This window comes from Acanthopagrus latus, chromosome 24 (assembly GCF_904848185.1).
Source record: "Acanthopagrus latus isolate v.2019 chromosome 24, fAcaLat1.1, whole genome shotgun sequence".
Lineage (NCBI taxonomy): Eukaryota > Metazoa > Chordata > Actinopteri > Spariformes > Sparidae > Acanthopagrus > Acanthopagrus latus.
In genome coordinates, this window is record NC_051062.1 from 12,535,766 (window position 1) to 12,558,075 (window position 22,310).

At 42.5% G+C, this 22,310-nt stretch overlaps 2 protein-coding genes across 4 annotated transcripts in view; one reads left to right on the forward strand and one right to left on the reverse strand.

Moving 5' to 3' along the window:
- The window catches only part of LOC119015575 (epithelial cell-transforming sequence 2 oncogene-like), a 63,737-nt gene that overhangs the window by 17,377 nt on the left and 24,050 nt on the right, over positions 1 to 22,310 (forward strand). The gene's annotated exons all lie outside the window — the stretch shown is intronic.
- The window catches only part of filip1l (filamin A interacting protein 1-like), a 68,970-nt gene that overhangs the window by 11,068 nt on the left and 35,592 nt on the right, over positions 1 to 22,310 (reverse strand). The window contains exon 1 of one of the 3 annotated variants that reach the window (XM_037091677.1): positions 3,136 to 3,271. The exons of the other annotated variants lie outside the window; for them this stretch is intronic. The gene's annotated coding sequence lies outside the window, so the exon portion shown is untranslated. Of the gene's footprint in view, positions 1 to 3,135; positions 3,272 to 22,310 lie in introns of those variants that run through there. 3 annotated transcript variants of the gene reach the window in all.

A 22,310-nucleotide genomic window follows, 5' to 3' on the forward strand; every position in this document is an offset into this window, starting at 1 on the left:
CGCTGCATGCAAAGGGCACTTTGCGCTAATAAATCCTTGGAGAGGAAACTGCCCAAAATACACACCAGTGAAATCACTTGTAGCCCTTTATGGGACTATATTACTGTATTCCCAGTGTGCTTTGCGGTACATAAGGAAACGCTGATACAGATCAGTTGTCCATGAACTTTTTCTCATCAAGAACACACACAAACAGATGGGAGCCACATCTGAGACCATTTTTTTGTCATCGGATATAATTTAGTGTACGCTTGCGAACTATATAGTCGAAGGAGGGGACAATAGACGGAGTGACCTTAGCTAATGCCAGAGACAAACCACACTTTAACACGCAGTCGTAGCTCAACAAATGAGCTTTCAGCATCTAATATAAGTCAGTCGGAGCAGCAGAGCACATAAATATCACTGATGTACATAACAAATGTCCACATTTCCATCGCCCTCATGTTTTATCTCGCCGTCGTTAAGAGAGCAGCCCCCCTTTTCATGCAGACATCCGCACAGCTTGAAAGAACATTATAATTGTAAAGTGCTGCACATGAAGCCGGTGACATAACAGTTTCATGGCTATCAACATTACAAGACACCTTTTTACCACCCACCCCGCAAGCCCGAACAACCTTCGCAACAGGCACCGGGATGCACGGCCGCCGCCGCCACTGCGGCTTGTTAATGTGTCAAGGAGATGTTCGGTTGGATATCTTGGATTTACAGGATTGTTTCTGGCTTTGTTGCAAGTATATGCAAGTACAGTAACGGTTGAAATGAAAGAGAGAAGGAAGCATCCAGTTGGCTTCTCACGGAGGGCTTCCCTCTTTTTTTTTTTTTTTTTTTTTTTTTTTTTTTTTACGTGGAAACTGTGGCTCACCCGCTGCTCGAATCTGTGTTACACGTTCCATATGTCAGCTCTGCCTAACCACAAGTGATTAGGTCACACATGGACAGACCGATATATCCTGTACACACTAACACGCACACACACACACACACGCACACACACACACACACACACACACACACACACACACACACACACCTCCGCTTTAACTTGTGGATGTGCCGATGTGCCACAGAGTTTGGAGGGAGGATGCTGATTGATGTCGGTGCGTGGACCGTATTTAAAGTCCACACAGGCGAAGTGATCTGCCCCCAGAGTGCAATCAACATGTGTAAAATATGTAGCTCGGATATTTATTAACTTCCTGGAGGTGGAGGAGGTGGAGGAGGAGGTGGTGGATTTGTGCTTAATGGAGTGGTGTGATCCCAAAAGAGACGTTTTCATTTTTAATGTATGAATAAATTAGATTAGAGTCTTTTAAGCTTAAAATGCTGCAGATACATTAAGTAAATGTTGCTGCAGTTTACTCCTAATTTTATGTGAAAAACCTGTTATGGAATGTAACTAAGTACACATTTAAGGTACTAGTATTTGAGTGTTTCTATTTTCTAGTACTTTATACTTCAGATCTACTGCATTTTGGAAGCAAACACTGTAATTTTACTCAACCTGGCAACTTCAGTTACTCGTTACTTTGAAGCCAAAATGTATTTTAGTAGCAACTGGATAAAAATAACATTTATTCCAAAATGCTATTGAAAATGCTTTACCTTCACTTTTGATTAAGTTAAACTGAAGTAATATTGAAGCAAAATATATTTACTTCTACTCAAAAATGACTCTGGTTGGCAGCAGGCTTGGGGAGTAACAGAACACAAGTAATGGGATTACGTAATCAGAATACAAAAAAAGGTCTTCAGTTCTGTTCCTTTTAACTGTTTTTCAGTAAAGTTGCAGAAAAAAAGATGTAAATAGATTACAGATACACTCAGTAAAAATTAAAGGGGATTACTCGCAGGATTATGATTTGAAATAAAGGATGATGAACTCGTCTGTAACCACAACGAGTCTCACGCAACATCACTCCTGAACATAATCAAGTAACGTTGCTTCCATACTATGATACTCGAATGAACATGTAATTAATAACTATATCCAAATACACTTTTAAAGTAACTTCTCCCAATTCTCCATGTTAGCAGCAATCAGAGCTCGTTCTTCCACAACTACAGTCAATTAGAGACGACAAGAAATGAAGTAATCTCACAATTACACGCTGTCAAAAGTGAGTAAGTTCAAGAGACTCTCGAGCAAAAATGGGATTACTTAAAAAGATCAGAATGTGCGACTATTCTGGTAATTGGTTTCATACATTTACTGTAACTGTAAACATCTGAAAGCAGAATCGAATCAAATGTGTCTCAATTTGTGTCATTTAAAGAGAGCGTGACGTGTAAATGTTTGAGAATAACAGCCTTGAAATACCAAACACGGCTTCGGTTCTGACTGTGATTTTTCTCTCGACTCTCCCACGATCCTCATACATTTCATTCTTTTGATATCTCATGAGCACAAAAATGCAGATAAGCATCTCAAACGTTCTGTCAAATCTTGACAAATCCCAGCACAGTAAAAATCTGCCGGGCCAACACATGCGACTCTCCAACAAAGACTGGGCCTCATTACTGTCCGAATACTTGATGTGTTAAGTGCAGTTTGCAACGGGGGACCACTGACTCCGAGTCTTTAGCTTCACCTTCTGTCTGAGTAATGAATCAAAACAGGTTTCAGCGTTTCTTTCTGGACATTTAAGATTCAATTCGATCAACATTATACAACAGGTTGTATAGACACATGAAACAAAAGTTCTATATGTATAAATTAATGAATGAATGAATGAAAAGTTAAATTACACTGCTATGATGCAAATTACAAGTTCTGTATAATTTAATATATTTCCTTAAAAGAACATAAGACTTAAACTTCCTTATCTAGTTTGCTCTTCTCTTGACATGTTGGCTTTTGCAGAGTTTTATTAACTTCTTAGTCCAGATTTTTTAAAAGTATCATGAATAACTCACATCACCAACTTAAAATGCCTCCAAAAAAGCATTTTTAACACACGCACAATCAAAATTACCATTGCAAAGCACGCAAGAACACAAGCAGTGATGCTCCTCTGAACATCTGTACAAGCAAATCAACAGATTGACAACCCTGTAAGAACTTTTAAATGTCTTTTAAAAAAAGTTTATACCGCCCTAAATTCAGAGTTCAGTCATGTTCAGTGCGCCTACCTGTGCCAAAGCTTTTCCAAACTTCACTGCCGTGCGCTCATTATCTTCCCGTACAACGCAACTCTCCCTCTGTGCGTGCGTCTCACTCTCTTAGTAGCTGTAATGTGGGCATTCCTGCACTCAGACCAAACAATAAGGGATGTGCTCCCTGCCTATGGACCATTACATCATCAGCATGCCCTTATATGGAGCTTTGCATTGCAGCGGCTCACAAGAAGGGGGTGTGCTTGCTCGTATGTGTGACACTGTGTGTGTGTGCTGAAGAAACTGTTTAAACTGAGGGATGTGGCAGCGGAGAGGGAAGGTTTGTCTTGACGCGTGTGATGTGTGAAATATGTGCCCGGACTGTCACTGCTCCGGAGGCAAGCCAGTAGGTGAGGAGAGACGAGGAGTTCAGGTTACAGTATTTCCTTCTGGCTCTTGTCAATAGAAAGAGCGAGGGAGGGAGGTGGGGGGAGAAAAAAACAACAACTTGTATTTGAGTTAATGAGAAATTCTTGGATGACGATTTGTAATCGAGACCAAACTCGGAGAAACAAGACAAGACGTGTAACACATGTAGATTCGCAGCCCCACGACGAATTCATCCGCTGACACGCTGACAGCTTGAAAAATGGTGTGTTGGCAATACCATCCCCGATTCTAGCTGCTAGCTTAGTCTCACAGAGGAATGCTAACAATGCTAACATGCTAGGGATGTCGTTCTGGTTCCAGGAACTCACACTGACTTCATTTGTTTTAACAGTTATGTTACGTAACCTCACTGACGTATCATTGGATGTTTTGCTAGATAATTAGCAATTGGCGTCCAAATGAAATACATCGTTATCTTGAATAAAATTACTGTTTCTTTGGTTGTGAACATTGTTGGAAACACTTCGGATGATGCAAAAATACCACGTCCCCCTGGTGGGCCATGAAGGTACTGCAGGTGGGCCAGGTCATTTACAATAGATAAATAAAAACTTTTAACTTTAGATGGTAATGACTAAAAGCAATCAGAGCTGAGCTATATTGTTATATATTTACAACAACAATAAAAATGAAGCTACAGTCAGGAGATGTTTAGCTTAGCATAAAGAATGGAAACAAATGGAAACATCTAGCCTGTTCTGTCTGAAGGCAAACAAATAATCTGCCTGCCAGCATCGCTAAAGCCAACTGGTCTGTTTCAAGCCCTAATGCTAAGCTAAGCTAAGCTAACACTGTAATAACCCAGGACAGATGTGACTGTGATATGGATCTTCCCACCTACCTTTCACCAGTAAAATGAAACTTATTCCCCAAAATGCTGAACTATTACATCAATAAAATATCAACACGTGAGCAGCTCTTACCCGAGCTATGATCTGGATGATCTCATGTTTTTTATTTATAGAATCTTCATCTGCATAGTTCAAACAAACGCCATGGAGTAAAAACTACAATTTTCCCTTCTGAAATGTTATGGAAAAATACTACAAGTCCCTGAAAATTGCACTTAATTACAGTACTTGCGTGCCTGCGCTCTTTTACTTTCCACGACTGGCATACAGTATATCTGGCAGCCGACACTGTTAGAACATATCAAGCGAGGGTTGGGTGTTTAACATCCTACCTGCGGGTGTAAAAGTGGCTTTTAGCTAATGGCTCCACAAACAAAACAATGGATTTCCATGCAGCAGTGTAATCTCAGCTCAAGCCAGCACACATAACTTCTTTATCAGTGGCGCATTGTTCGCCCCACAATGCCTCGGTCTTAAACATTCATTATCAGACAGCTCCGACCTCACTCATACATTTCTCACACTTGAGCTGGTGACTAAATCCATCTCTGAAAAGTGTGAACATTGTGCGTCATCTGTTGTCGTATGATGGGAGCAAATCTTGTCGAGTGTTTTCCGGGAGGTTATTGCTTAGCTGTCAGTGTCTCTATTGTTCTGAGAGAAATGTGCCCTGTTTGGTCAAACAATGGCGCCGCGTGGTGCCGAAACATTTGGGCAATGGACAAAAGTACTTCCTCACAAATATATCGTAAGAATAACAGGCAGTGTTGAAACCAAGAGTCTTACTTGGGTAAAAGCAAAGATGTCATGTTGAAATAGTACTTTTGTGAAAGTGAAAGACAGATATTGAATCAGATATTAAATGTATTTAAGAATCAGTACCTATACTGTGGGTCGTTGGATTGGATCCAATATTCAGCATTTTTGACACTTTGGGTCTTGCCAGCCGCCAACCCAAAGCACCAATATTTGAAGAGTTGGAAATAAGACTGCATTATCAACTGTCTTACAAGTTAGACCTTTAATTCAATCAAGTCTAATCTCATATAAAACAAAACATTGAAATCTGCTAGATTCAGTTTCTTATTTGGATCTGCGTCAGATTGTTCTCACATACAGATACCAGCCACCTAAATACACCTGATTTAATAACCTGATAAATAAATCTTTGATTAAGAAACTCCATCTCGCAGTGTTAAAGAATGTCAGAAAAAACCATCCTGATCCGCACCAAAAGTTAATTAGGGTTGATAATGGGCTGAGAACCATCGTCCACCCAAGATTTGTAGAAATCAGTCATTGTGTATTCTGCTGACAAACTAACCAACCAAACAACTAAACAAACAACTAACCAAAAAAACCAACCTACTAACCAATCAGCTGACTGCCTGACTGCTGAGAAAACATAAGTCAGTGGTAATTAATCTGCAAAGTAACTAGTAATTTAAGTTATCAAATACATGTAAATTAGTAAAAAGTACAATATTTGCCTCCCAATTGTAGTCAAGTGTCAGTGTAGGGTAGCAGAAAATGGAAATAGTCAAGTAAACTACAATTGTCTGAACAACAGCTCGAATTAAAGTAAATGTAGTTGGTTATATTCCGTCACTGACAGCAGGAGCTCATGTTTATCGTAAAGCAACAAAGCATGACATGCAATAAGACAGCAAATCAGTCGCAGACACACACCGGTTTGTAAAATCACAAAGTGTATTCTGTCACTGTGTGCTCTCAAGCAGTTCTAACTCATTCCAGCCGTGCGAGCAAATGACAAGACTCTTCCTGTCTCCTGCCCGCTAAATAAAATATGTCATGGCTTCACAAAGGCTGAGGTCACAGAAACTGAATTTTACAAGCTCTGCCAAACAAGCTGAGGGATGCAGAGATTTCCCGGATTAGACGCGGCATCAATGTTGATGAACATGGACTTTTAAACACGCGAGGGTCAATCGATCGCCTTGATTTGAACAAATCTGGCACAATAACCAGTCCTTGGTAATCCCTGTTGTTCTGTTATTAATTTCAGGCTCTAAAGGATGTAATTACACATCAAACATTTGATGATTATAGGAAGCCAGGCTGATTTTTTAGATTGAATCAGCCTCCACAAGTCCACAAGCATCCACCAGACATCATCGCCAACTTCTGGACAACTTCGAGTCCAGAAATGTTAAAAAGAAGACTTCTGTTTCTGGCCAGCAGCGTGCTCCAAGCAAAATTTAATTAGGTGTTCTCGAAATGCTGACAAATAAAACAAATGCCAGCAAACACACTGCGACGTGAAGTCTGTTTGTTTGGAGGCAGACGGAGGAGGTTTTCGTGAGTCGCAGACACGACTCGCAAATTCCTAAAAAGAGGTAAACCAAAAACACGTGGACCCAAGTCTCATGTAAGAAATTGCACTTAATCACGGAGTCTTCAACCAATTGGAGGAGACTGCTGTTGGAGGACGGTGAATGAAGCTGTGTGACAAAGTTTGGACGACCAGCTTGTGCACACAGCGCGAATCCAAGCCAAGTACAGCATTTCTTTTTTTTCTTTTTCTTTTGGGTCAGGAACTCGCCATGTCGCCTGAGCAAACATACCAAATTTGATTTTGCTTGGAGAATTTGGCAAGTCTTAAACATGTCATCCGATCTGCTGAACTCTGCGACTCTCCTTCAAGTGCCGTATGGTAATTGTCACATCTGTTGCTGACAGCTAAAAGGCGCGGGGTTCAGAGTCTGGAGGAGTTGGGAGCACAACCAGAATGACATGGCCGTGCTCCCTGCTGTGACTGAACTCTCGACTCTTTCCCACTCAAAGAAACCAATTCCTGTGTCCTCTTGAAAGTATTACAACTCTGTTTCTCTTTCCTGAAACACTCTGAAGTCCTTAAAGTAGCATGCATTGCCACAAGGCCTTGGGAAATTGGGAACTGTCGTGCACACTTGGGTAAGACGGGATTGATTTCAGGCAATTTAAAGCACAATATTTCTCAACGTGTGCAACAACTGCCCGCACTCACAACCCTGAACTATGATGTATTTGACTTTTGTGTTGTCTCCTATTTCCTTGCAACAAACAGTTTGTTCTTGGAACAAACAATTCGGTCATCCAAAATTAGATTCTATTTCTGGGTCTGGACGTATTCGGGGCCCGGGAAGTACTGTACACATGAAACAGATGTCGCGGATCAAACACAGGATCAGGCCACACAAACATGTTTGCTGTGACAAGCCTCTGCCAAATGACAAATAGTTGGGAGATGAAGATATATTATGTAACCTCGATGGGATGACTGCAGCGCTGACAATACACAGAAGAATGCAGAGGTTTGGGATTTGGTTTGCATGAGCAACGTGTGCGGTTTCAGCGAGGCAGTTGTTAAATCTCGAGGCATGGTCTTCAACACGCTGTCGTGTTCTTCAGAGCTGAAACTTCCAGGAAAGAGAACAGATGACAAAACAAACAGCTACACGGATAAAAAAGAAATATACGAAGCAGCAGACGGTTTCTGATCGGTGAATCTACTCTTTCAGGCTGTGTTCAGACCAACGTTATTACTGTGTCAGAGAAAATCAGCCTTAGGGCGTCCTTGTGGCCTCGTGGTTTAGATGCCGACCATGTAATTGTGAAGTTTCCAGTTTGATTCTGAGTGTGAACCTTTGTTGCATGTCTTACCCTCCTCTCTCTGCCCATGCTCACTGTCTGTATCGACGCTGTCACTGCCCACGAAAGACAAAAGTGCCGAGAGATTCCAAAGAAAAAGTTGAATTGAGGATCGCTGGTGTGACCTGAATGTTACAAAGCTGCTGCTGTTGCTACCGTAAACAACATCTGAATCAAATCAATGTCCGAAGGTAGGAGACTCTGCATCGTCTCCACAGATAAAGAGGCAAATAACTTAGAATGAGTGAGAAATGGAGTTCTAGCCTCAAAGCCCACATTCGTAAGAGGGAGGATTTCTGCCTGTGACGGCCTGTTGTACCCTCCTGTCCTCGTCTCTCATTGGACTCATAATCATAACAATGATTATGGGTAAGTTATTAGACTCATAATTGTTATGACTGACAGCCCCTGACCCCCACCTTTCTGAAAATTGCTTGGTTGGTTGGTTGGTAGGTATATTTTTTGGCTGGTTGTTTTTTTTTTTTGGTTGGTTGGTTGTTTGTTGGTTGGCATGTCTTTTGTTTTCTTGGTTGGTTTAATCTTTGGTTGGTTGTTTGGCGGTTGGTGTATTTTTGTGGTTGGTTGGCGTGTTTTTTTGTTTGTTTGGTTGGTTGATTGGTATAATCTTTGGTTGGTTGTTTGTTGGTTGGTTTGTGGGCAGAATTAAACAGAAACTGAAGTACACATTTCCACAAAACTAGGACGGAGGATGGGACTTAACTTCTTGCATTGATCTGGATAAACAGATGGAGGAATTCTCTCTCAACATTTAGAGACAAGACGTTTTTTTCCCCCCCATTTTCTTTAATCTATCTGGGTTCTCCTGATTCCATCTGCACCGTTTTGTTGTCCTGCTGGTTGGCTGTTACATATCTGATAAGCTTAAACTATGGTTAAGCAGTTACGGTTGGTTTAGAGCGATACAGGGCAATTGAGTTCTAATTAAAGAGTTTAGGGGGAATGTTGGGCCTTGGCAGAGTGAAAGTATGCACTCTACTGAGAGCCATTCTAGTTTTCAGTGGTGTCGTCCATTTCCTCTAAACTGTAAACTTTATGCTTGTTTTCAAGAAAAGTTGGTTTGTTCCATGTAGACAGATTAAATGGTCACATGACACCAACCGTTTCCCTTCAACTGAAGGCCTGATTGGTCATCTTGTTGCATTGTTTTAGTGTGACATAACTGGGAAATTAATGCGTTTTATCTTGATGAACCCAACTCCTAGTGTTCTCATAGCAGCTGTAAACAGAAACATGCGTTACGTCAACTTTTCTTTTGCCACTTTTCTGGATATTCAGCGCGACATTTGGCAGAGAACTTGACTTATTACCCAACCTGGACACGTTGACACCAATGCGAGGGAGGATGTCGGGTCTGTGAACACATGATACGGGATATTCTTGATTTCTGTTACAGTCTCAGAGCATTCGTGATGAAAAGTCCAGCTGTCGCTCGAGCGCATTTAAGTGCTGCGATAGTGTTTGTGTGTGAACTGGCTGGTACCTGATACGCGGCGTGATTCAGATAAATCATTAATGTCCAACCCAGATGGAAACAAGTGATATCACGGAGCGCGATAAGATTTTCTACCTGCAGGAGTGAATGCCCGTCTGATTTGCAGACATTTGCACATTCTTGCCCTGCAGCTGAGGATCTGATCAGCGGCAGAACCAGACGCACACTCAGCCTCTCCACTGAGTGTGTGATTTCTGCTTCACATCAGACAAACCACCGCGCTGCAGCCGTCGCAGACGAGGCCCGGTCTTGCCCTGTACACTCAGCGCTGTCTGCCCGGCGGCTGATTACCTGACATACATACATGACATCATTGGCTTGTAATCAAATCCACATGTCTCCTTCCCTCGCTCTATCTCTATCTCTATCTCTCGCTGGAATTTCTTCTACTCTTTGACTTTGTCACCACATTCCTCTTTCTGTTTGTTTATCCCTTGTCCCCCCTCTTTCTTGTCTTTCTCCGTCTCCTTCAGTCTTTCTTTTTATTTCTCCAGCCCGTCTCTTGTTTCTGATCTCAGCCTGGGCCTCAGCGTGGGCTTCGCTGTTAAAATGGAACGTGATTTTGATTGCCCGGCTAAAAAACCCTCATGAGGATGTTAGCTGGCCTTTTATGGCCAGAACTCGTTTTTTATGGGCATTTCTGGCTGAAGACCTCTTGTTCGTAGTTGTGATGACATGTTGTACAGTCCAAATAGTTGTAATTGCCTCTTCGAGGTGGGCTTGATTCATCTCTTCAACCTGCATGCCCTATTTTTCTTTATTGTCCTCTGGTTTTTCCTTTATTTCAGTGTGTGCAGCTCGTGTCAGTGCCTGGAACAATGTGTGTACAAGCATGTTTTTCTAATAAAAACTGAGTCGGGTGTTGACCTTGACCTTTCACCCTCCCCCTTTGTGCCAGCTCGAACCCTCAGGGAGGCTCCGAGCAATAAAGGCATATCTGCTGTCTTAAAGGTTTTGCTATTTTTCATCTTTTCCTTCATCCTCCTGATGCTAACAAGCTCTCTCACTTTGACGTGGAGTCTCAGAAGGACTTAGACTGAAGGAAAATCTCAAACTTATGCGCTCTTCTCTGAGTCTGAGCGCCTCTACCTGTCTCCATAACTCACTTTCACTGTTACATAACTTGGATTTCACAGTCTCATGCTGCCCCAAGAAACTCATAGAGAACTGAGCTTATTTCCAGGGTTTGTTGTTTGTCTTTCTTATTTGTGGTCTGTCCGAATTTGATTTGACTAGAAAAAACAATTTAAACTTAAAACTAATTTATAGTGATTAAAATCTTTTTAATTTTCAGGTTCATGATTTGATTTTGAAATACTACTAGAATAAGTTTACACACTTCTATACTCAAAAAACCCTCTATGTACCCTCTACACCTGAGCCAGCAACACTAACAACAACAGAGCAGCTTTGCCAAATTAATTCTTACATGCCAAACGAGCCACTAAGCATAAATTACGTGAATCTGGACGTGGTGATGTCACAAAGTCACAAATTAAAGGCGTGACTACTGACGAGGCGTTTCAGGAACAGTGTTTTCTGTGGGAGAGAGGAGCTTCTGTGGGTTATGGACTTTGGCCTTTTTAACTTTCAAGTTCTTTTATATCCCCGAGAACGTATAAACACACTGACAGAAAGCAACAATAGGTCTCCTTTAAGACAAACTGTTTTCGGTCGGTAGCGGTCCACGACAGCCCAGTTTTCCGATTTCGTAATGGAATAAGCTTGTTGGTTTTTTTCCCAGCGCCAGCAATAGGAACATATCGTTCCTTATACCCAGCTGGGTAACAAATGAAACACGTCATCCCACCATGCAGTGACATAAGATCACAGGCAGGAATCAATCTCGCAGCCTGAGATTGAAGGGCTGGACCAGCTCGACAGGCTATAATTTACAGACTAACAACAGCAATCTGCCTAACAAAGGATCACACTTGTAGTGCGAAAGTAGATTGTGTGTGTAGGGCAGGGCGGGCGTGTGTCTGCTGCCCTCAGTTGGTACAGCTGATAATCATTACCCCTCCACCACATTGGACTTTGATGTAAATCGCAAACACTTAAGGAGGATGTTCCGATCGCTGTTTGCTCAGACGTGGTGGATTTCAAAGCCCTGTGGGGCCGCCACCCATCCACCAGCAGCTATTACACGTACAGCATGGAAAGATGTTGACATCGGCTGGATCGTAGACAGCAAACACAGGAGTTGTCAGTAGAAAAGTCCGCTGACAGTATATTTCATTTGCTTTCTGCCAAAATATCCAATCTTGCAAAACCATGCCTGCCTGCACACCAGCAATGACCACATGTTTTCACGGTTGTCTTGGTTAAGGTTAAAGACACCTTATGGTCTTGGAAAAGTCTGCAGTGACTCATGTGTTTAACATTTAACCAAAACCAGGTTCTTTACTAACCGTAACCCAGTTGCTTTTGTTGGGATTATTTGTCGCCACAGTGTAATTGGAGGGGGGGAATTAAAGCGGAATTAGTTTAATTCCTCCGAGACGATGTTGGAAATGGAAAATAAGCCGCAGGTGAGGCAAAATGAATTCAGACCAAATCAAACGTTGCGCTAATTAGTGTAAGGTTGTGCGTTTTGTGAGAGGACCCGGTTTAAAGCTCCTGGCTCGGTAGCAGCAAGCTTTCTCCAAGCCAATCGCCTGAATAAGTCGTGGCTACGTATGCTTCTGGAAAACTACAGATAAGTTGTGCTTTGCTCAATAACCAACTTGGTTAAAGTTTGGCTTAAAATACCTGCTTTGGTCACCATAAAAACAGCAGGAGCTCGCCCCACTTCCTGTGAAATATATCTAATTATGGTCGCCACAAAGATGGAGCCACGTGGAGCCACGTCCAGCCATACTGATTCTGATTCTGATAGCTGCACGTGGCTCCAGGTCACATTAAAAAGCACCTGGTTTGTCCTCAACAACTTGGTGAAGGTGGACCGACTTCCTGTGAATAGTATTTGGATTTTGTCGCCACAAACACGGCTGGAAATGTCCCGACGTCTCCTTGAAATGATCTTATGTTGTAGGACCTAATATTAATATGTTTTAGATTTAGATGTGAAAGTTCTTAGTATGTTAAACAGCCGGCCTATTACAATTGGAAGGTTTCTAGCTACTGGGGGAGATAAATATGCAAAAGTTAGTTCCTAAATACAAATATGTGGATGTTTTTTTAAAGGTTGGGATGGCAGCCGACCCATTCTACAATTGCATTTGATGAGCTGGGAATTAAACCCAGAAATAAACTTTCTTATAAATTGGACTGTTACAATTAGCTTATTTCAAGTCTTTCCATGTACCTCCTGGAGAGACGGCAGAAGTACCCCCTTGGGTGTAAGTACCCCTGGTTGGGAATAATTGCCCTCCAGCATCTATTAAAGCAATTTGAGCTTTTCGAGACCAGACTCCTGCTATTAAACTCCCCTAAGTACACGGTGGTGATTCCATAAGGCTTCACGCCCCTGCTGTAACAATGACAGCAGCTTAACAAAAGAGCATGGAACTTATAACTTGGCAGCAAATTCACAGGAAGAAGAAAGGAAGTGATACACACACACAACACGCGGTAATCTGTCCAGCTGTCAGGTGAGCAGGGTGGATCTGCCTCCAGAGACTCTTTGATGGTTTCCTGATGGATTAGCATTGATCTCAAACAGTCCGTGGAGGCGCGTAAACGTGGCTCTTTAATCAGATTTCAACGTGCTGAAGTCGTTCAGCCATAAAAAAAAAAAACCCTGAAATGTTCCCCGACATTTTAACACCTACATCGTACCTGTTGATATATTATTCTGAGCTATAAGGAGCTCCACATCCCGGCCTTACCTCTGTCCTAATCAGCCCCCTCAGCCTGCACCACCGCACAGGTTGTATTTATGCACTTACAGATAACTGCGCTTCAAAGCCTTCAGCGCAGAGACTGTGTTTAAAGACGTTTCTAAATGCTGGTTCAGCCCGCAGAGATTAAAATGTGACCACCAGCCAATGGGGGTGAAGTTTAAAAAGAAACGCATGTAGTATTTATTTGAAGCAAAGCAGCTCATTCCTCTGAGCTAATACAGTTTTCTAGTCGAACCGCCTCCTCTTTCCGACACACACGGTTTCATAACAGCTCAGGACAAACAAACTCCTGTTGAATATTAGGCCTACAGCAGAGCGAAGGGTCCCAACTCCTCCTCGGATATCTGTCCCATTTACTCATGCTCTGACTTATCTACAAACACTGTCAGCATCTTTTAAACACAGGAAATGGATTTCCTAATCTGGTCATCCTTTCACAACTGCATCAGTGGAAAAAGTCCAAAATAACAGTCTTCTGCGAAATGCTCTCCAATGATAGTTGGTGTCATCGCATTGCTATTTCTGCAGAGCAAACCAGTTGGACAGGAAAAAAGCTTTTTACGTAACAGACATGAGAACAAACTTTTGGCATTTAGGTAGTAAAACCTCTTCATTAGAGATTTATGTGTGAAAAACACGGTGTACGAACATGTGCCTGAGGAGTTCTTGTTCTGGCCTTTGAGTTTGGCACCAAACAGTGATTTAGTTTTCTAATCGTGCCCCATTTCCTCAGAGGTTGCATTTTCCGTCTTTATTGTGTCACACAGCCTTGTTGTCCCAGTTCACCATAAGTTTTGCAACAAACCATTGTACTCAGAGCTCGGAAAGAAAAGAAAAAAACGACCCCCGACGTAGGAGACTGCAATGGAACAGTCATCCGAGTCGGAAAAAAACAAACATCAATGGAGCCCAAGTTCACCGACATAAACAAGTCAGACACATCACAGCAGTATGGCAGCGCACACAGCTCTGCTTCATGTCGTGTTTGTGTTGTGAAACTGGAAACAGCTTTGTCGTTTTCCATTTCCATCCAGTTGACTCGTGTTTGATGGAGGCCTTTGACTCGTTGAGTCGTGGGATGCACTTTGATTGGAAGTCGTAAACACCGACTCAGCTTCCATCTCGCAGTGGATTGTTGCAATAGATCCTAATTTGGGGAGTTTAAAGTCGGGATTAGCTGCTGTGTTGTTTCACTCTTGATTTGCCTCTTTGTCCAGTTGCGTCATCTCTACTTTTTTTGTCTCAACAAAGTCCGCTGCAATCAGAAGTGTTTCACCACGAGCCATTAACAGTGTCTGGCACATCTTCTGCAAGAAGCAGAAGAAAGGATCTAGATGATGCTAGTTCCAACATAACTCCAGGCTATATAAAGGACACGACCAACGCCATCGGGTCTGATGATTCATCCATGAGGCAGGAGTTCGAACACTCAGTGATGCTCCAATCATGAGTTCTGGTACTTATTTAATCTTATTTAAGTGGAGTTAAAGTAAAAGATTATTGTCATCAGGTCAGAAAACAACATCTACTTCCACTGATCCCTCCATCGTCCTTCCACCCTTCTGACTTTCTTTCCCTGTCACCACAGTCTCTCTCTCTCTGCCTATTTAGACGAAACACCCCGGACAAAATTCACCAGATGTCCTCATTCGTCATATTTTTTTTTTTCTTTTTCTGAACCCTCTCATAACACTTCTGGCTCCGTTCACTTCTTCTGCCGGCGAGAGCGAGACCTCCGATGACACACATCGTTTTTCAGAAATAATGGCTCACATGTGAGGGGATTAGAGTGATGAGGAAGTAATGACAGGTGATCTGTTACATTTATTAGAGAAGTGCTATCGGATTACCGCTCATAAAAAAGATTGGGTGGCTGTGTTACTCTGAGAGAAAGTCAACAAGTTGTCAAGTCTAAACGAAAAAACTTGTTGTTTACGATTCCTACCAAACTACTCAAGAAGATCCACATGGGTGCAAAAGACCGAACCGACAAAGATTGATCCTGCTACCAAGTTCTACACTCGTGAACAAGGTCACAGTAATTTACGGAGACACACATTCACCATCCTGCGGTTGTAAATACTCGTTAACCTCTTTTAAAAACTTTGATAAAGTTGTGATCTGCTCTGAAATGTGACCAACCGAAGGGATTTCTGGTTTCCCACTGATGCCCCATGTTCCACAAAATGTCTTCTGAGGTGCCCTTATTGTAGAAAAAATGTGTAAAAATGTGTTTTGTTAGTCTGATCCCGGACGGGGCTGCAGGTTTTGTTTTGCACGGGGTTAATCCTGTTCTGCAGTTCAACTGATGTCCAACTACGAGGCCGCATACGCAGCAAAGTGCAAAACGAGTCAGTCAAACTGCTTTTTTCACCGAACAGACGAACCATTTGTTGAATCAGGTTTTTTTTGTTTAAAGCTCTCTCCCGTGCTGTGACCCTTCAGAAGCCGTCGCCTACTTTAACAACTTCCTCTACACGGTTTATAAAACGCATAATTCCTCCCTTTTCACCCTCGCTCTTCCTCTCTTTGTCCCCATCCTCCCTCCCCGTCTTATCCTCTCTCAGCCTTTCCATCACGACCAGCCAGCTGCCGGCTCACCCTCGATCCTCCCACTCGCTGCTCACCTCTTTGTGTTCAGGAGGAATGTAAATGATAGTGATTCGGGATGTGGGGTGTGACGCTGGAATTTACTTAAGCGAGACAGAGCCGTGATGGACTGTGAGTGTGCGAGCGTCTGTCTTCGGTGGGTGTGTTGGTGGGGTGACATCACCCGCCTCCCAGAGAGCTCAGAGGGGATGAGATCCCGGCTGGGTGGAGGTTTGGGATCCTGGACACAAACTCTTTCTATTGTCTGCTCACTTCCTGTCCAGGCGTACTGCTTTCATTATCTCCATTACTTGGCAACTGACTTGTAATTGTCTCTGAGTCTGAATCAAAGTGAGGAGAAGCAGACTCGGGCTCGCAGCGCATTCGCCGCCACGTCACCGCTTTGATTTCTCGTGAATTGCTGTATGTCATCCCAACATCTGTATTTGTTGTCTCGACATTGTTATTTCTTAAAAGACATGATTTCTCTGCGTTGTGTCATCCCTTTTGTGTCTTGTGAGCTGTTCCAACACAGCACAAATTACTTGATTTAATACTGATGCCTTGGATGATCGCTTGATTGTGCTTTCTGTCTCTGTCTGTCATGTATCTTGTTCTTCCCTTTCCCATGTGTGGGAAGAAGTCTTAGTGTTCGAGCTCTTCCACAGTTTCCGTGCATTTAAAGGCATGGCCTATTAGCTATTAGCTTTTTATAATCCTCCACTTTCTGATTGTAGGGTTATTAGCCACTTTCCAAGTTGAGTACAGACTTACCAGCACTCAAGTGTTGAAATAATGAATAAGTCAGACTTTATTTCAACAACACCGTGACTATGGTGATGGTAAAAAGTCATAACTCGGATGCTGTATGGTGCTAAAAATTAGCCACGTGTGTGTGCAGATGTCAGTGAACGGATTGGTTTTCTTAATGTTCCTCAGGTCACCTTTTATCCTGCAACAGGGTCAGATTTTTGTAGCTTTAACTTTATGCCAGGCCAGTCCATAAAACCTGAAACCTCTGAGGGAAGTGAAGAAGGAAGGAGCCTGTTGGGGATACTGTGGTACAGTGCGCCACCTCCCCGCTGTTTCCAAGTCTCTTGGCTGCATTAGGATCCCTGTAGCAGAAAACACTTATAATGTTGATGAAGTGCACCGGTGGGATACTGTAGTGCATGTCGAGGGGCAGCCTGAAAGGCCTGGATCAGCAACAGCGTTATTAATGAAAGGCCCAAAATGTTGGACTTGAGCCCGTCTCTATTCTGGGTGATGTCACCGTCTGGATAGACACGACCGGTCTCACCTCAGTGACTGAACACAACAGATGGCTCACATCTGGAGGGATTCCAGAGAGGCATTTTAGCACCGAGGGTTATGAGGTTTAGCTCTGTCCACTTACTTCGACCGCTGATGAGGATTGATGGTGATTTTATTTTTCTTTTAGTGCAATTAACTCTGGCACGGCGCCGAGCCTTGAGAGGCTTTTACAAGATATTTAAAAAATGTGAGAACATCTGTGGGCATAGCTGCATTCTGTCCTCTTGTTTTTTTTACATTTACACTTTTGCATTTGCAGAATCGTATTATTTTCCTCCTGTTGTTTACCTGTTCATTACAGCAAACACAAACGGCTTTTATTTCAGGTCTGTAGCCTTTACTAGATTCTCTGATCTGTGTTTTATTTAGCTTCTTGTGCATGTTAAAGGTATTCAAAGTTATAAAGTTCAACGCTGCTCCTGAAACGGCTCGTCACTAGTCCCGCCTCTAATTCTGCGACTTTGTGACATCACAGTATGCCACCATTTATGCCTTGCACGTTGTTTGGTATGCATTTTTCCAGCATTAAATCATGTAAACTTAATCAAGTAGTACCCTAAAATAAAAAATACGACATTAAAAGTAAGCATATGTCCTTTAATCTCCTAAATCAGTTGCAAAGTCGATTATTTAATGCCTTTATCAGCTGTTATTTATCCAAGGATGGATTGACGTTGAGTTTTGTCTGACACAGTCTTTTCCTGCTGTACGTAGACACCAGGGAGAGCACTAATGCAGCAGCCGTCTCTTGTCCACTCAGCAGCTTCCATTTTTGAGTAGTTGGGGCTTAACCGGGGGGCTTAAGCTCCTCAAAAGTTGCCCAAAGGAACCGTAACAGCACTTTCTGAGCCAACAAACCTCCCCGTCACATGCCTACGTTTCAACATTCGGACTCCCAGAGGCACCCCGAGCCCTTGAGTTAAGGGGGGAGACAGCCGACCTCTGTTTCCTGGGATGTACTTTGCTCGAAATCAGTTTTTCACTTGATCCTAAAAATGCCTTTAATTTGAGAGAGGCTTCCACTTAAAATGTAATATCAAGAAATCTGGATGCAGCGCAGTCTCTCTGCAAGGAGGCCAAGGCCTAGCAGAGCTAAAGAATAGCTGCTAAATCAGATTTCTCTTTTTTTTTTTTTTTTGGGTTGAGCACAAAACTGGCTGTAATATACGGCTTGTCGAAATGTGAGCTCATAATTTTCTTTGTTTGAGGAAGAAAAAAGAAAAAAAGAAAAGAAAAAGAAGGAGTGCGCCTCTGGAATGAGCTCATGCTATACTTACATTAAATTAGAGAGATCCAGGCATAGCATTTATTCTCTCTCATGTTTGCTCTTGGTCCAAACCGCAGATACCGAACCTCCTCCTCTGCATGCTTAAACATTACAGGAAGCCTTCTGAAAAAAAGAAACTGTTGGATGCTTTTTAAGAGATTATAGGTGATATGAGGAGGTGATACACTCGATAATAAATCAAAACATTAGCGTGTTTCTGGAGGAATGAGCTACAGAAAACATTTAATGTCACACTCGGCTCGTAAAGGTTTAGCATCCGACCTTACTTGTCTCCTTTCTGACACGGATACTTCCCCTTTCTTCCAGGCTCCTGAAACCGGAGAGAGACCCCTTAAACCATTTTCCACCCTCTCGGTTTTTGGTCGATATCTCGAGAACTTCTCTTCCTCGAGATATCAACGTCCTCGTCCGTCAGCGTTAGCGCCAGCTGTTTATGCCTCGGTGATCTCCTCACCAGGTCAACGCAACATCGGCATCGGAGATTTTTGAGTAAAACTAACTTGACTGCATAATTTAATCTTGGAAAAATACAGTGTAATTGAGGTTTTGGGCTTTGGATCAAACAGACTCTGGAAATGGCTTCTAGGAAGAGTGCGGTTCAGAGTTTAGGGTGGAGGAAGGTGGATGTTGTTTGTTTTGCTGTTATGACACCGCACCTCAACAAGAATAAAACAAAAAAAAAAAGAAGAAGTGTATCCTACATTTTGCGGTACATGAATTTCAATTATCCGCCATAAGAGCCTCGGGGTCTCGTTGCACTATGGTGGATTAATTAGCTTGGCGCTCGTCTCGTCTCAAGTCATAAAAAGACAGAATTTGGTTTTCTGTTAAGTCATGCATGTTATTGAGAGTTAAATTACATTTCTGCAGTGTTTTTGCAGAGGCTTGGTGGGCTTGTAAAAGATTAAGCTGTTCAACATCGCTTCCACATTCTTTCATAGCAAATATTTCTCTCCAGGATACATAACGATGGAGTTTTAATAATTTCCTTGAAATGTTTGTAAAAACAAAGATAACTATGGAGGGGAAAAGGTGTGTCTGAAAAGATAATGTTTACCCTGTAAGCACAGCGGTGCCAGCTATTCTCCAGTCAGGAAAAACGCTCTCATCAATCACCTCCAGCACCTTGCATCCGATCCACCAGGAGGGAATTTAAAACCCAACCGTGGCTCCTATTTCCTGGTTGGCCTGAGAGTCCTGTCGAAGCCCAGGATGCACTGCGACGGGGTGGTCCCTCTGACAGATCTCTATTTGTTCCCCGCCAAAGAGTCGATCCCCAGAGTTAGAACATTTTGGTTTCCATATCACGGCTCGACACCCGAGAACCTCAGGTCGATCTTTTTCACTCCCACAATAACCACAAACTCCCTTCTTACTTTCTCTTTCTCTGTGTTTCTCTCTCTCTCCGTGTTACACTGCGAAAGGAAACCTGACGTCTGTGAATTCCTTTGAAATGATAAATTGTTAAAGAACATATAAATAGCCGTATCCACAAGTAACCAAAAACAGTCACTTTGTTTTGGGTTTTATTTATTTTTATTTTTTTTATTTCGGTCTCTGTCAGACAAACTTCGTCAAGGAAAAGTAAATGAAACCCTGCTCCCCCATAAACATCCCTAATTAACCGTTACCACCTCACAATCAGTTGCTTCCTAACACCCTGAGAAAGTTACAAGGGCTATTTTCATTTTTACACAAATCCCTTGAAATCCTCACAGTGGCTGCAGAAACAGTGACTCAAGAAAAGGAGGATTTGTTTACAGTTTCCGAAGATAGAAGACATTTAGATGGAAGAAACAGAGTTCCACATTCAGGTCACGTTTGTCAGACTTTGAAATATAACTAAGTTGTTTTCCTGATTATGTTCCGTTGTGTTTTTAAAGGTCCAGTTCTTCTAAGAAAGTTGATTTTTGAGTCTTTTGATGCTTTTGATTTCCAAACTTAAGATATATTGATGCGTTGGATGTGCTAACTCCGGATTCCAAACTCGTCAAAGATAGCAGCCTACGACAGTATTTGACGAGTTGAGAACGAGATTCAAAGATTAACTTTCTTACGAATCGGATCTTTAAAGCCTCCCACCTTGTCCACACACTGACCCTTTTTTAAAGATCAAATATGTCCAGGCAGCCTCGTTTTACTTGATACTTTTGTAGTTGTAATAAACACAAAAAGACGATTCTAAATGCTAAACAGCTATAATAGCATCACAGAAATAGCCGATCCTTTGCTGATGGTCTGGTTTGCTTATAAAAGTCATATATTAGGGGTTTGTATTAAATCGTCACGGTTCAGAACCAGTTAAAAAACTTCTTGTAGCACATTTTGAAAAATTGGGTTTAATTATTGCCAAGACCTTGGCAGATGGGTCTGCTGAGGACGTTCATGTCAGCAGAACTCATGACCTCATATCCTGTTTCAGCCAGTGGGAGGAAGAGGCAGTTTAGCCAGGCAACTCAACCCCACCTATGGGACCGTATCTGGCACAGAAAAGCATCACATTTGGTTATCTTTCTTTCTCCCTCTCACTGCATTACAGTATGGAAATGTTTCCTCCCTCTCGTGTGGGGAAGTTCACATCCCCGACCACACGCCGCTCGTCCTGATCAAGGACGCCGTGCTGCGTAAACAAAGCAGCAAATAACAGCATCCTGTCAGGTGGAAGAGGCGATAGCGATTCATGGCACCATTGTTACTTTCGCTTTCCTGTCTAATAACTCAGAGACGACACAGAGTCGGAGTCGAGAGACTGGTGGGTTTGTAAACACAGGATAGAGAGAAATTTCTAATGATTTCTAATATTTGCAATTCATTTCTGTATATTTAAGAGGAGAAGATGCATTTTGCTGGTTTAAATAGAACTTCTTTAGTTAGAATACAGATCAGATCTCCTTAAGATAAATCGGAGCCTGTATCTAGCAGTTAGCTTAGCTTACTTGAAGTCATCATGGCCAACAAACTAAACATAACATGATGTTTAGCGAGCTGTTGAAGGTGCTGGTAGACGGAGGTTGTTACCTTTGGCCAGAGCCAGGCTAGCTGTTTCCCTTTGCTTCCAGGCTTTATGCTAAGCTAAGCTAAATAGCTGCTGGTTGCAGCTTCAGGAACGAAGGCATCAATCCATTTTCCAGCTCAGGAAAAGATTTCTCTGTGTGTTTCCATCACATCCAGGTGATAATTCTTGATCGTTTAAATCCTACATATTGTCCCTTTAACAACTCAGCTACACACTAACTTGTTTATACACCAGATATGGGGAACTTTATAAGTCAATCTCTGAGAAATACCTCAATAAATACTTCAAAATATACATAAATAAGAGGTTTCAGGCGTGTGTTTATGACCTACTGCAGCTCAGTTGTCACCCTGTCTTTGTTAAAAAAGAACACAGCAGTAATGTCACCACGTTGACGGACTTTCCGCCTTTGCACGATCCATCGTGGCCGCGTCCAGAGAGCCCATTCACCACAGCGACACATTGAGTTGGCAGATTCCAGACAGGCTCTTTCCTCCCTCCATATTTCACTCACTATCTCGACGCTGACTTGGCCAGCAGCGCGGGCACAGCCTCATTGTTCAGACGCTGCAGCTGCCAGAAACCGAGGACGTAATGTGCAAAGTCTCTCGCTGTCGCTTCCTTCCAGCCTGACAGGACGGGAGGGGGGGGAAAGAAATGGCTCCCCTTTGCCATGTTTTGCCAGGCTGTAACT